Source organism: Theropithecus gelada, chromosome X, assembly GCF_003255815.1.
Source record: "Theropithecus gelada isolate Dixy chromosome X, Tgel_1.0, whole genome shotgun sequence".
Taxonomy (NCBI): Eukaryota; Metazoa; Chordata; class Mammalia; order Primates; family Cercopithecidae; genus Theropithecus; species Theropithecus gelada.
The window spans coordinates 134,346,655-134,361,316 of NC_037689.1; positions in this window are offsets into that span (position 1 = coordinate 134,346,655).

The window sequence follows — 14,662 nt, forward strand, 5'->3', positions numbered from 1 at the left end:
TGCCCAGGCAAGAGTGCACTGGCGCCATCTTGGCTCACTGCAAACTCCGCCTACCCGGTTCAAGCGAGTCTCCTGTCTCTGCCTCCTGAGTAGCTGGGATTACAAGCATGCGCCACCATGCCCAGCTAATTTTGTATTTTTAGTAGAGACAGGGTTTCACCATATTGGCCAGGCTGGTCTCAAACTCCTGATCTGCACGCCTCGGACTCCCAAAGTGCTGGGATTACAGGCATGAGCCACCGTGCCAGCCCTTTTCTTCTTCATAGTTACAATCACCTGCCCATGGTGAATTTTGATATATGCCAGGCAGGTTGTAGTAAATAATACTCAGGTCATGGGTAAAAGCCCCCAAGGAGCTTCGAAACCAGCTTTGAATTATTAACATTAATAGGGGGAGTAATGCCCAGTAGGACGAGAATATTTGTTCTTGTTTTTTTTTCCCCCAGCCAAATAATAAAAAGTAAATCAAAAGGCATGTTCATTTGCCTTTTGAATGAGTTATGTAAATTATCGAGTCTGGAGCCATTTGAGAATTGGCAAAAATGACTTAAACACCAGGCTCAGCAAGCAGAACCTGTACCCCCAGAGGGAGCCAGGATAAATCCCTCACCCTGTGGAAGCAGGCACTCTCTTTCTCTGTCTCAAATCCAAACAGAGACTACAGGACTCTCGTGTAGGCTCTGAGTGTAAATCAGGTCTCCTCTAGTCTTGGGCAGAATGGGGCAGGCTCGACAATAGATAACCCTGTTCTCTTGGGTCTCAAAAAGGAAATGTGCATCCCCGTAGACCAGCTCACTTTGGCCTCTGCAGTTCACACCCAGGAATGTGGGGGAGGAGAAGTAGCCTCTGGCGGTGTTGGGTGCAAACACCACTTCCAAGGACCAAAAGCAAGTGGGTGGGGTAGGGATGGCTAAGTTAAAGGAATTGTAGGAGGGGATCAGTTGGCCATGTCGTCCAGTAGGGACAGAGAGGAAAAAGAAGAAGCTTGAGGGGGAAGCAGAGTGCTACTGACTAGATCCGAAGGGCATTAGAGAGGGGAGCCTTCTTTTTTTTTTTTTATTTGAGACAGTATTTCGCTCTTTTGACCAGGCTGGAGTGAAGTGGTGCCATCTCGGCTCACTGCAACCTCCGCACCCCAGGTTCAAGTGATTCTCCTGTCTCGGCCTCCCAAGTAGCTGGGATTACAGGTGTCCATCACCATGCCCAGCTGATTTTTGTACTTTTAGTAGAGATGGGGTTTCACCATGTTGGCCAGGCTAGTCTCGAACTCCTGACCTCAGGTAATCCACCCGCCTCGGCCTCCCGAAGTGCTGGGACTACAGATGTGAGCCACTGAGCCCGGCCGAGAGGGGAGCCTTTTTAAGAGGTGGAGTATGGTAATCAGATTTCATCTTAATGAGATTACTGTGGTTGCAGTCTGGAGACTGTATTGGGGGAGGGAGAGACAGGAAGCAAGGAGACAAATTAGAAGGGTATTGCTGATGTAATGCAGGAGAGGGGGACGTGGGCGTGCTGAGTGTGAGGGACTCTGGCCAACAGGCAGTTGGATAAGCAGGTCTCACACTGCCCAAAAGTAATTTCCGAATCCCATCCCTCCTCCTCATGGATCTTCTAGATTTTTCTCTTTGCCTCTTTCTATTTACTCTTTTATATTGTCATTAAATGTAGTTGCATTTTTTTTCTTTGCTATAATCTTTCCTTTGCCTTATTGTTTTGTCTTCAGATGCCATCTCAGTGATCGACAGATACACTGAGTCAAACGATATTACTTCACTACTGGGTAACCATGGAATATAATCAGTGCTAAATAAATGGCTGAATTGACTTGCAATCTCTTCTTATTCTTCATGGCACTCAGCATGAGATGGGTGCATAGGAAGTTTTGATTTTAATTTAATTTTATTTGATTTTTGAGATGGAGTCTCACCCTGTTGCCCAGGCTGGAGTGCAGTGGTGCAATCTCAGCTCACTGCAACCCCCACCTCCTGGGTTCAAGCGATTCTCCTGCCTCGGCCTCCTGAGTAGTTGGGATTACAGGTGTGCACCATCACGTCTGGCTAATTTTTTGTATTTTTAGTAGAGATGGGGTTTCACCCTGTTGGCCAAGCTGATCTCAAACTCCTGACCTCAGGTGATTCACCCGCCTCGGCCTCCCAAAGTGCTGGGATTATAGCCGTGAGCCCCCGCACCTGGCCGGAAGTATTTAATAAATAACTGGTGGCCTTGTCTTAAATCCCGGTTTAAATAAAAGGGGCTCATATTTTATATTTAAAAAGGAATAACAATATGCAAACCCATACTTTTAAAAGTTGCAACCAACTAAATTTAAGAAATAACTCTTCAGGCCAGGCACAGTGGCTCACCCCTGTAATCCCAGCACTTTGGGAGGCTGAGGCAGGCGGATCACAAGGTCAGGAGATCAAGACCATCCTGGCTAACACGGTGAAACCCTGTCTCTACTAAAAATACAAAAAATTAGCTGGGCATGGTGGCGGGTGCCTGTAGTCCCAGCTACTCAGGAGGCTGAGGCAGGAGAATGGCAGGAACCCAGGAGGCAGAGCTTGCAGTGAGCCGAGATCGCCACTGCAACACAGCCTGGGCGACAGAGCGAGACTCCATCTCAAAAAAAAAAAAGAAAAGAAAGAAAAAGAAATAAACTTTCAGTCATCAAACTGGGAATCACTCTGGGATGAGTAAACTGAAGTTCTCCTGTCAGGCTTGCATTTTTACAGGAAGGGCATTTGTAATGTCACTCTGTTTCCAGTTATGCTCGTTCTCCAAACTACAGAAAGATAACCCTGCCACATGTTTAAAAAAAAAAAAAGAAAAAAGAAAAAAAAAGTCTGTTATCTAGAGCAAAGCAGGAAGGAAGAAGGGAAGGAAGAAGTAGATGTGATTAAAAATTGGGAAACTTTCCAAACCACTTTAAGTAGCCGCCATCCAGAAGATAGCCTACTTAGCTTAGCTACAAAGAGCAAGAAATGAAAACTTTTTAACCAGCATATGGCTCTGGTATCTATATTGGAACTGACTAAATAAAGATAAAATTCTACTGTATCTTTCTCCACAATGGAGACAATGCATTTTAACCAAACTTCATATCCAATTAAAAGGAACCAAAGTATGCCTTAAGAAACATTTGGGCCAGGCATGGTGCCTCATGCCCGTAATCCCAGCACTTTGGGAGGGCAAGGCAGGTGGATTGCTTGAGGTCAGGAGTTTGAGACCAGCCTGGCCAATATGGTGAAATCCCCCTCTACTAAAAATACACAAATTAGCTGGGGGCTGGTGGCATGCCCCTGTAGTCTCAACTACTTGGGAGGCTGAGGCATGAGAATCACCTGAACCCAGGAGGCAGAGGTTGCAGTCAGCCGAGATCGTGCCACTGCACTCCAGCCTGGGTGACAGGGCAAGACTCTGTCTAGAAAAAAAAACAGATGCGGTGGCTCACGCCTGTAATCCCAGCACTTCAGGAGGCCGAGGCGGGCAGATCGCCTGAGGTCAGGAGTTCAAGACCAGCCTGACCAACGTGGAGAAACCCCATCTCTACTAAAATTACAAAATTAGCCGGTCATGGTGGCGCATGATGAAATTCCAGCTACTCGGGAGGCTGAGGCAGGAGAATCGCTTGAACCCAGGAGGCAGAGGTTGTGGTGAGCCAAGATTGTGCCACTGCAGTCCAGCCTGGGCAACAAGAGCAAAACACCATCTCAAAAATAAAAAAATTTAAAAATTAAAAATAAAATAAATTAAAAATTAAAAAAGAAAAAAATTTAAAAAAGAAAAAAGAAAAAAGAAACATTTGGTGGGGAGGGGGTGTGATGAATTTTTTAATAAATTGTGTCAAGACAATTAGCCATTTGAAGGGAAAAAAATCTGGATCCATGCCACACTTTTTACTCCAAAATAAATTTCAGCTCAAAGATTTAAATGTAAACACTAAAACCATTGAAGACTAGAAAAAAATGGGTAGATGCTTTTATAATCTTGTCATGAAGACGATTTATACATTTATTCATTCTTTTAGCACATATTTTTTCAATGCCTACTATGTGCCAGCACTGTTTTAGGTGCTGGGAATACATCAGTGAACAAAAAGACAACAGTCCCTGCTTGCCTGGTGCAAACATTTTATTGAAGGGGTGCTATGGTTTAAATATTTGTATGCTCCCCAGATTAATATATTGTTTTTGTTTTTTGTTTTTTTTTTGAGACAGAGTCTGGGTTTGTCGTCCAGGCTGAAGTGCAATGGTGTGATCTTGGCTCACTGCAACCTCTGCCTCCCGGCTTCAAGCGACTCCCCTGCCTCAGCCTCCCAAGTAGTTGGAATTACAGACATGAACCACCACACCCAGCGATTTTTTGTGTTTTTAGTAGAGATGGGGTTTTACCATATTGGCCAGGCTGTTCTCTCGAACTCCTGCCCTCAGGTGATCCACCCGCCTCAGCCTCCCAACGTGCTGGGATTACAGGCATGAGCCACCACGCCCAGACTCTTCATCGTTTTTTGTTTGTTTTGTTTTTGTTTTTGTTTTCTAAGAGACTGGGTCTCACTCTGTCGCTCAGGCTGGAGTGCGGTGGTGTGATCCTAGCTCACTGCGGCCTCCAACTTCTGGGCTCAAGAGATCTTCCTGCCTCAGCCTCTGGAATAGCTGGGGCTACAGGCACTGATCACTACACCCAGCTAAAATTCACATATTGAACTCCTAACCTCCACGGTGATGGTATTAGGACGTGGGGCCTTTGGGAAGTGATTAGGTCAGGAGGACAGGTGGAGCCATCATGAATGGGATTAGTGCCTTTATGTAAAAGACCCCAGAGTGACCCTCACCCCTTTCTCCTTGTGAGTACACAGGGAGAAGTCAGCAGTCAGCAACTGTTCCTTGGCGAACAGGTATATACAAACCTACCCCCAAAACCTGAGCGGGGTGAGAGGCCAAATAAAGGGCAAATCCAGGCCGGGCTCAGTGGCTCACGCCTGTATTCCCAGCACTTTGGGAGGCCAAGGTGGGCAGATCACGAGGTCAGGAGTTCGAGACCATCCTGGCTAACATGGTGAAAACCCATCTCTACTAAAAATACAAAAAAAAAGTAGCCAGGTGTGGTGGCGGGTGCCTGTAGTCCCAGCTACTTGGGAGGCTGAGGCTGAGCTTGCGCCACTGCACTCCAGTGTGGGTGACAGAGCAAGACTCCGTCTCAAAAAAAAAAAAAAAGAAAGAAAGAAATGGCAAATCCAGTTTGTCAGAAAGAAAATATTTAGGACGGGCGTGGTGACTGACACCTGTAATCCCAGCACTTTGGGAAGCTGAGGCGGGCAGATCACCTGAGGTTGGGAGTTCGAGACCGGCCTGGCTAACATGGTGAAACCCTGTCTATACTAAAAGTAAAAAATTAGCTGGGCATGGTGGTGTGCACCTGTAATCCCAGCTACTCAGGAGGCTGAGGTGAGAGAATCACTTGAACCTGGGAGGTGGAGGTTGCGGTGAGCCAGGATCACGCCACTGCAATCCAGCCTGGGTGACAAAGTGAGAATCCATCTCCAAAAAAAAAAAGCAACAAAGAAAGAAAACATTTACTAGGGATTTACAAACAAAAGCAATGCTTATGGCAGCCACGAGATGGTGGATCCGTGCACCCGCCCTCCAGAAAATATCCTTATTAAGCAAGCTTTTAGGGTAAAACAGGTGCAACTGGTTACGTCTCAGACTGTCTTGCCAAAACTCATGACCGCTGGGGAAATTAGATAAGCGTCTTTATGAGGAGTTATTTATGCTTCGGGCATTGTTCTAAGACCTTGCTGCAGAACAACACTTTGGTATGCAGGAGTCAAACATCAAGTCGTTAAAAAAAAAAAAAAAAAACAGTCGCATGGTGGTTTCACTTCAAGATGGCATCACTCTTGCCATGCAACAGGCTCTTTTCCTAAAGCAACCCAGAAGAGGGTCCTCACCAGAACCCAGCCATGCAGGCATTCCGATCTTGGGCTTCTAGCCTCCAGAAATGTGAGAATTCACTTTTTTTTTTTTTCTTTTTTTTTTTATTGAGACAGAGCTTTGTTCTTGTTGCCCAGGCTGGAGTGCAGTGGCGCCGTCTCGGCCCACTGCAACCTCCGCCTCCCGGATTCAAGCAATTCTCCTGCCTCAGCCTCCCGAGTAGCTGGGATTACAGGCATGTGCCAGCACGCCCGGCTGATTTTGTATTTTTAGTAGAGACGGGGTTTCTCCATGTTGGTCAGGCTGGTCTCCAGCTCCAGACCTCAGCTGATCCGCCCACCTCGGCCTCCCAAAGTGCTGGGATTACAGGTGTCAGCCACCACGCCCAGCCAATAAGTAACTTTTTATTGACCCAGTCTATGGCAATTCGTTATAGCAGCCTGAATGGACTGAGAGAGGATATAGAATATAAACAACAAGCCAAATAAATAAATAAGTTAGAAGTATGTTTGAATGTGGAAAGTGCTATGAAAGAAATAGAGCATAGCGGCATTGGGGAGGTGGGGTCAGGGTGCAGGGCAGTAAGAAGTACGAGTGGAAGAGTGCAAATTTGAAATGGTTGGCCTCACTAAGTGACATTGGGCTGGGTGCAGTGGCTCACGCTTGTAATCCCAGCACTTTGGGAGGCCAAGGTGGGCGGATCACTTGAGGCCAGGAGTTTCAGACCAGCCTGGCTAAAATGGCAAAACCCCATCTCTACTAAAAATACAAAAATTAGCTGGGCATGGTGGTTGACGCCTGTAATCCTAGCTACTCGGGAAACTGATGTAGGAGAATCACTTGAACCCAGGAGGCAGAGGCTTCAGTGAGCTGAGATCGCACCACTGCACTCCAGCCTGGGCGACAGTGGGAGACTTTGTCTCAAAAAACCCACACATAAGGCTGGGCGCGGTGGCTCACACCTCTAATCCCAGCATTTTGGGAGACCAAGGTGAGCTGACCACGAGGTCAGGAGATTGGGGCCATCCTGACTAACATGGTGAAACCCCGTGTCTTTTCTTGTATTGTAAAATACAAAAAAAAAACAAAAAAACATTGCCAGGTGTGGTGGCACGTGCCTGTAGTCCCAGCTACTCGGGAGGCTGAGGCAGGAGAATCTCTTGAATCCAGGAGGCAGAGGCTGCAGTGAGCCAAGATTGTGCCACAGCACCCCAGCCTGGGTGACACAGTGAGACTCCATCTCAAAAAAGTAAAAAAAAAAAAAAAAAAGTCACACACACTTAAAAGAGGTGACATTGAAGCAAACACAAAGGAGGAAGTAGACACGTGGATATCCAGGAGAAGAGCATGCTGGGAAGACAAATATACCTACCATGTTCTAAGAACAGTAAGGAGGTCAGTATGGCTAAAACTGAGTGGGAGAATACAAGAGTAGTAGGAGATGAGACTGATAAGTAGCAGAGGAGCCAAATCATGTAGGTTCATGTAGGCCATGGTAGACTTTGGCTTTTACTGCATGTGAAATGGGAAGTCGCTGGAGGGCTTAGAGCAGAAGAGTGATGTATCTTACTTACATCACAACAGGATCACAATCACATTGGCTGCTGTGTTGAGAATACACTGTAGGGAGCAAGGGAGAAAGCAGGGAGACCAGTTAGGAAACTTTTATAAATAGTGCCTTGGATCACAGTGGTAGCAGTGGAGGTGGTAAGAAGTTATTGGCTTCTGAATATATTTTGAAGGTAGAACCAAAAGGATTTCCTTACATGAAATCCAGATGGCATGAAAGAAAAGATTGACTCATTTGACAAGAAAAGCATTCATTCATTCTCAAACTGCTTTGATGGTTCATTCTTCTGTAGTGGATCTTTAAATGTTAGAGTTTCCCCAGCTTTATCACTAGACCCTCTTGTCTTTTCATTCTGTCCTTACTCCTTAAGCGATTTCATTCATACCCAGGGTGTTAATTACAGTAAATATCCCTAAGACTCTCAGATTTATATTTCTATGCCAAATCTTAGTCTTGAGCTCCCCAACTTGCATATCCAACTTCCCACTTGACATTATCACTTGGCTGCCTTAAATTCATTCACTCATTCCCTTAATGAATATTTATTGAGTACCAAATATGTGTTAAGCACTATAGTATGGGCTGGTATACAATGGTGAATTAATAAAACAGACTTGGCCCCCTGCTCTCATGAAGCTTCCAGTCTAGTGAGGATGGGGGTCAGGGGTGGCAAGAAAATAAACAAGAAAACAAACAAAAAGTAAAAGTTGCTATAGAAAAACAAGTTGCAGTAATACAGAATAAAAAGTATGTATGTGCAAGGGGAGGACATCTACTTAGAATAGTCAGAGAAGAGCTTTCTAAAGAAGTTTCATGGAAGCTGAGAGTTCAAGGATAAGAAACAACCACTCATGAGAAGAACTGTAGAAAGAACACTGTAGACAATAGCAACAGATATCGGGGGAAACCCCACCCCCAATATTCAACGTGGGTTCTTTTCTGTTTCCCTAAGCGTTGACTGGTCTGAGAAATAAAGGGAAAGAGTACAAAAGAGAAATTTTAAAGCTGGGTGTCTGGGGGAGACATCTTATGTCAGCAGGTTCCGTGATGCTCCCTGAGCTGTAAAATCAGCAAGTTTTTATTAGCGATTTTCAAAAAAGGGGAGGGAGTGTACAAATAGGGTGTGGGTCACAGAGATCACATACTTCACAAGGTAATAAAATATCACAAAGCAAATGGAGGCAGGGCAAGATCACAGAACCACAGGATGGGGTGAAATTAAAATTGCTAATGAAGTTTCAGGCACGCATTGTCATTGATAACATCTTATCAGGAGACAGGGTTTGAGAGCAGACAACCCGTCTGACCAAAATTTATTAGGTGGGAATTTCCTCGTCCTGATAAGCCTGGGAGCGATACAGGAGACCAGGGCTTATTTCATCCCTTCATCTTCAACCGTAAAAAGACAGCTGCCCCCAAAGTGGCCATTTCAGAGGCCTACCCTCAGGGGCCATTCTCTTTCTCAGGGATGTTCCTTGCTGAGAAAAAGAATTCAGCGATATTTCTTCTATTTGCTTTTGAAAGAAGAGAAATATGGCTCTGTTCCACCTGGCTCACCGGCAGTCAGAGTTTAAGGTTATCTCCCTTGTTCCCTGAACATTGCTGTTATCCTGTTCTTTTTTCAAGGTGCCCAGATTTCATATTGTTCAAACACACATGGTCTACAAACAATTTGTGCAGTTAACGCAATCATCACAGGGTCCTGAGGCAACATACATCCTCCTCAGCTTACGAAGATGATGGGATTAAGAGATTAAAGTAAAGACAGGCATAGGAAATCACAAGGGTATTGATTGGGGAAGTGATAAGTGTCCATGAAATCTTCACAATGTATGTTCAGAGATTGCAGTAAAGACAGGCGTAAGAAATTATAAAAGTATTAATTTGGGGAACTAATAAATGTCCATGAAATCTTCACAATTTATGTTTTTCTGCCATGGCTTCAGCCAGTCCCTCCATTTGGGGGTCCCTGACTTCCCGCAACAGCAAAAGCTCTGTTGAGGAAAATAATTTCATGTATTTGAAGAACTGAAATGAAGCCACTATGGCATAGTAATCAAGGAGTAACAGTGATAAATGATTAAGCCGGAGGGTTAGGAAAGTGTCAGATCATCCAGAGCCTTGTAAATTATGGCTGGGAGTTTGGGAGTTTAGTCTAAGAACGAGAAACCATTGAAGGGCTTTAACCCAGGAAAATAATTTGAGCTGATTTGTGGGTTTTTTGGTTTTGTTTCGAGACAAAGTCTCACTCTGTTGCCCAGGCTGGAGTGCAATGGCACTATCTCAGTTCACTGCAACCTCTGCCTCCCGAACTCAAGTGATTCTCCTGCCTCAGCCTCCCCAGTAGCTGGGATTACAGGCACATGCCACCATGCCCAGCTAATTTTTGTTTTTTTAGTAGAGACAGGGTTTCACCACGTTGGCTAGGCTGGTTTAGAACTACTGACCTCAGGTGATCCATCCACTTCGACCTCCCAAAGTGCTGGGATTACAGGCGTGAGCCACTGCGCCCAGCCTGATTTATGTTTTTGAAAGATCACTCTGGCAGCTGTGTGGAGAATGAGTTACTGGGGGCCAAGTGTGGAAGCTGGAAAACCACTTAGGAGTTAAAGCCAGTGTTTTGAGTGAGAGATGATGTGTCTCAGACTAGGTTAGTGGTCATGGAGATGAAGAGGAGTAGATAGATCAGAAATATATTTAGGAAGTTGAAACAATGCACACTAGCCTAGCTAAGAACATGGACTCCAGTGATACCTACCTGGCTTGAAGCACAGCTCTGCCACTTCCTAGCTGTGTGAATTTGGGCAAATCCATGACCTCTCTGTGCCTCAGTCTCCTAATTTACAAAATGGGGATAGTCATATTTATAGGAAGTGTGAGGATTAATATTCACAAAGCATTTAGAACCATTCCTAGAGCATGGTAAGCACTATATTAATTGTTAGCTATCAATAATTTTAGTGGATGGCTGGGTGTGGTGGCTCATGCCTGTACCCATCACTTTGGGAGGCCAAGGTGGGAGAACTGTTTGAGCCCAAGAGTTCAACACTAGCCTGGGCAACAGAGCAAGACCCCATCTTATTTAAATATGAATAATAAATGACAGCAGATTGACTGTGGGGAATGAGGGTGGAACCAAAGGTGATTCCAGGTTTTGGCATGAGCTACTGGATATTTTCTTGAGATACTAGGGTGGCAAAACCTCAGTCTTGGTGGAAGCCACTAATTCATTGTCCGCATCAACTGGAAAAAGTCATAGATTTTCAATGGAGTAGATTGAGTCTGTTATAAAATTCATGATCACAGATGTCAAATGACGGATCCACATATCACCTAACAATTCTACTTTACACCTTTGGTCAATTCACTCTCCCACCTTCTGCAATCATTTTTGTTAAACCTATTCCATTCTTCTGTAACCTTCTACTCCAGCACCAAGTTCCCCCTGCACTCACACTTTTAATATTTGACCCAAACTCCTATTTTACAGAGAAAACAGAAGCCATCTGATAGGAACTCCCTTGTCTTCTGGTTACCAAACATATATATCTACCCATCTCTGTACCCATCCTATCTTCTTTTCCTCCTGCTACACAGAATAGTGAGTCCCAAAGTGTTGTTAGTTCCCTCAGAATAGCAGCATCAGCACCGCCTGGGAAATAGTTAGAAACGCAGATTTGCAGCCTCATCCCTAACCTACAGAATCACAAACTCTGGGGTAGGGTGAAGGAAGGGGCAGCATTCTATGCTTTAACAATCCCTCCAGGAAGATTCTGATGCACTCAGCTTAGAGAACCACTGCAGTAGAAAAAAATAATACCTTCTCTCATTTACGGCCTACCCTTCTACTTGTACTTCGGATAATGTCCTCCCTGTCTTTTTTTTTTTTCTTTTTTCTTTTTCTTTTTTTTTTTTTTTTTTTGAGAGGGAGTCTCGAGTCTCGCTCTGTTGCCCAGGCTGGAGTGCAGTGGCATGATTTCGGCTCACTGCAAGCTCCACCTGCCAGGTTTATGCCATTCTCCTGCCTCAGCCTCCCAAGTAGCTGGGACTACAGGCGCCCGCCACCACGCCTGGCTAATTTTTTGTATTTTTAGTAGAGACGGGGTTTCACCGTGTTAGCCAGGATGGTCTCGATCTCCTGACCTTGTGATCCGCCCGCCTCAGCCTCAGCCTCCCAAAATGCTGGGATTACAGGCGTGAGCCACCACACCCGGCCTTTTTCTCTTTTTCTTTTCTTTTCTTTTTTTTTTTTAAGAGGGAATCTCACTCTGTTGCCCTAGCTGGAGTGCAATGGTTTGATCTCGGCTCACTGCAATCTCTGCCTCCCAGGTTCAAGCGATTCTCCTGCCTCCGCCTCCTGAGTAGCTGGGATTACAGCCACCCACCATCATGCCCAGCTAATTTCTGTTTTTTTATAGAGATGGAATTTCACCACATTGGCCAGGCTGGTCTTGAACTCCTGACCTCAAGTGATCTGCCCGCCTTGGCCTCCCAAAGTGCTGGGATTACAGGCGTGAACCACCACGCCTGGCCGTGTCTTCTTAAGAATTTTATAGGCCGGGCGCGGTGGCTCAAGCCTGTAATCCCAGCACTTTGGGAGGCCGAGACGGGCGGATCACGAGGTCAGGAGATCGAGACCATCCTGGCTAACACGGTGAAACCCCGTCTCTATTAAGAAATACAAAAAAACTAGCCGGGCGAGGTGGCGGGCGCCTGTAGTCCCAGCTACTCGGGAGGCTGAGGCCGGAGAATGCGTGAACCCGGGAGGCAGAGCTTGCAGTGAGCTGAGATCCGGCCACTGCACTCCAGCCTGGGCGACAGAGCGAGACTCCGTCTCAAAAAAAAAAAAAAAAAAAAAAAAAAAAAAAAAAAAAAAAGAATTTTATATAATTAATTGTTCTTTTCTTCCCTCCTGTGTATTCAACCACTCCTTCTCAACTGGAACTTTCTTGTGTACATAAACATGCTCAAACCTTTCTCATATACAAAAACTCCTCTCTTAATGGTTCATCTCCTTCTAGCTACCTCATGATAGTTTTCCTCTCCTCCACAGCCAAACATGTTAAAAGAGTTGTCAGCATAAAAAAGAAAGGAAATCCTGCAGTATATGACAGCATGGGTGAATTGACATTATGCTAAGTGACATAGCCAGTCACAGAAGGACAAATACTGCATGATTCCACTTGTATGAAGTAGCTAAAATAGTCAAACTCATAAAAGCAAAGAATAGAATGCTGGCTGCCAGGGACTAGGGAGGGGAGGAAATGTGGAGTTGCTAATCAATGTGCATTAAATTTCAATTGTGCAAGATGAGTAAGTTCTAGAAATCTGCTATAAAACATTTTGCCTATAAGTAACAATACTGGGCCGGGCATGGTGGCTCACGCTTGTGATCCCAGCACTTTGGGAGGCCGAGGTGGACGGATCACTTGAGGTCACGAGTTCAAGACCAGCCTAGTCAACATGGTGAAACACCATCTCTACTAAAAAACATACAAAAATTGGCCGGGTGTGGTGGCGTGCACCTGTAGTCCCAGCTACTCGGGAGGCTGACCCACAAGAATTGCTTGAACCCAGGAGGCAGAGATTGTGAAGACCTGAGATCATACCACTGCACTTCAGCCTGGGTGACAGAGCAAAAATCTGTTTCAATCAATCAATCAATCAATAAAACATAAAAAGTTCAAGTAGTGTCTATTAAATTTTTATTTTATTTTATTTACTTTTTATTTTATTTATTTATTTATTTATTTATTTTTTTTATTTTATTTTTTTTTTTGAGACGGAGTCTCGCTCTGTCGCCTGGGCTGGAGTGCAGTGGCCAGATCTCAGCTCACTGCAAGCTCCGCCTCCCGGGTTTATGCCATTCTCCTGCCTCAGCCTCCCGAGTAGCTGGGACTACAGGCGCCCACCACCTCGCCCGGCTAGTTTTTTGTATTTTTTAGTAGAGACAGGGTTTCACCGTGTTAGCCAGGATGGTCTCGATCTCCTGACCTCGTGATCCACCCATCTCGGCCTCCCAAAGTGCTGGGATTACAGGCTTGAGCCACCACGCCCGGCCTATTTACTTTTTAGATACAAGGTCTCAGTAAGTTGCTCAAGCTGCCTCAAACTCCTGGGCTCAAGCAATCCATCTGCCTCAACCTCCTGAGTAGCTGGGACTAAAGACGTGTTCCACTGCACGTAGCTGTCTATTATAATTTTTTTTTTTTTTTTTTTTTGAGATTTGAGATGGAGTTTCCCTCTTGTAGCCAAGGTTGCTGGAGTGCAATGGCACGATATCGGCTCACTGCAACCTCCACCTCCTGGGTTCAAGTGATTCTCCTGCCTCAGCCTTCGGAGTAACTGGGATTACAGGCGCGTGCCACCACGCCTGGCTAATTTTGCATTTTTAGTAGAGACAGGGTTTCACCATACTGGTCAGGCTGGTCTAGAACTCCTGACCTCAGGTGATCCTCCTGCCTCGGCCTCCCAAAGGGCTAGGATTACAGGAATGAGCCACGGCGCCCGGTCTGTCCATTAGAATTTTAAATAAGCATACCCTTTTTGTTGTCTACCCTAGAGAAGAACCATCATACAGGCCCAGGGCAGCATGTATGAAGCCATTTTTTTTTTTTTTTTTTTTGCAGAATTGTTAGCGACTGGGAAAAAAATGAAAACAACTTAAATGACTATCGGTAGAGGAATGGCCAAGAAAATTATGACATACTCATAATATATAATATCAAGTTTCTGTTAAAATAATGCACTAGTTTATTCTATACGTCATGTTATACTATACATAATGTGTATACGTAAATGATATGTATATGTAAAATTATACTACACACGATGATAATATGTTACTACTTAGAAAAAAACAGCAAGGACCTACACCAAACAAATAACAACGATTACCTCTGAAAGGTGGGGGAGAAGACTAGATTGGTGGCAGTGGTTAAAGGTGATTTTAGTCCTCTCTGTAATATATTACTTTTTAATTTTATTTTATTAATTAATTTATTTTTGAGGCAGGGTCTTGCTCTGTCATGCTACCATCCCCAGCTATTTGTTTTTGTTTTTGTTTGTAGAGACAGGGTCTCGCTATGTTGCTCAGGTTGATCTCAAACTCCTGTCCTCAAGTGATCTTCCCATCTTAGCCTCCTCAAATGTTGGGATT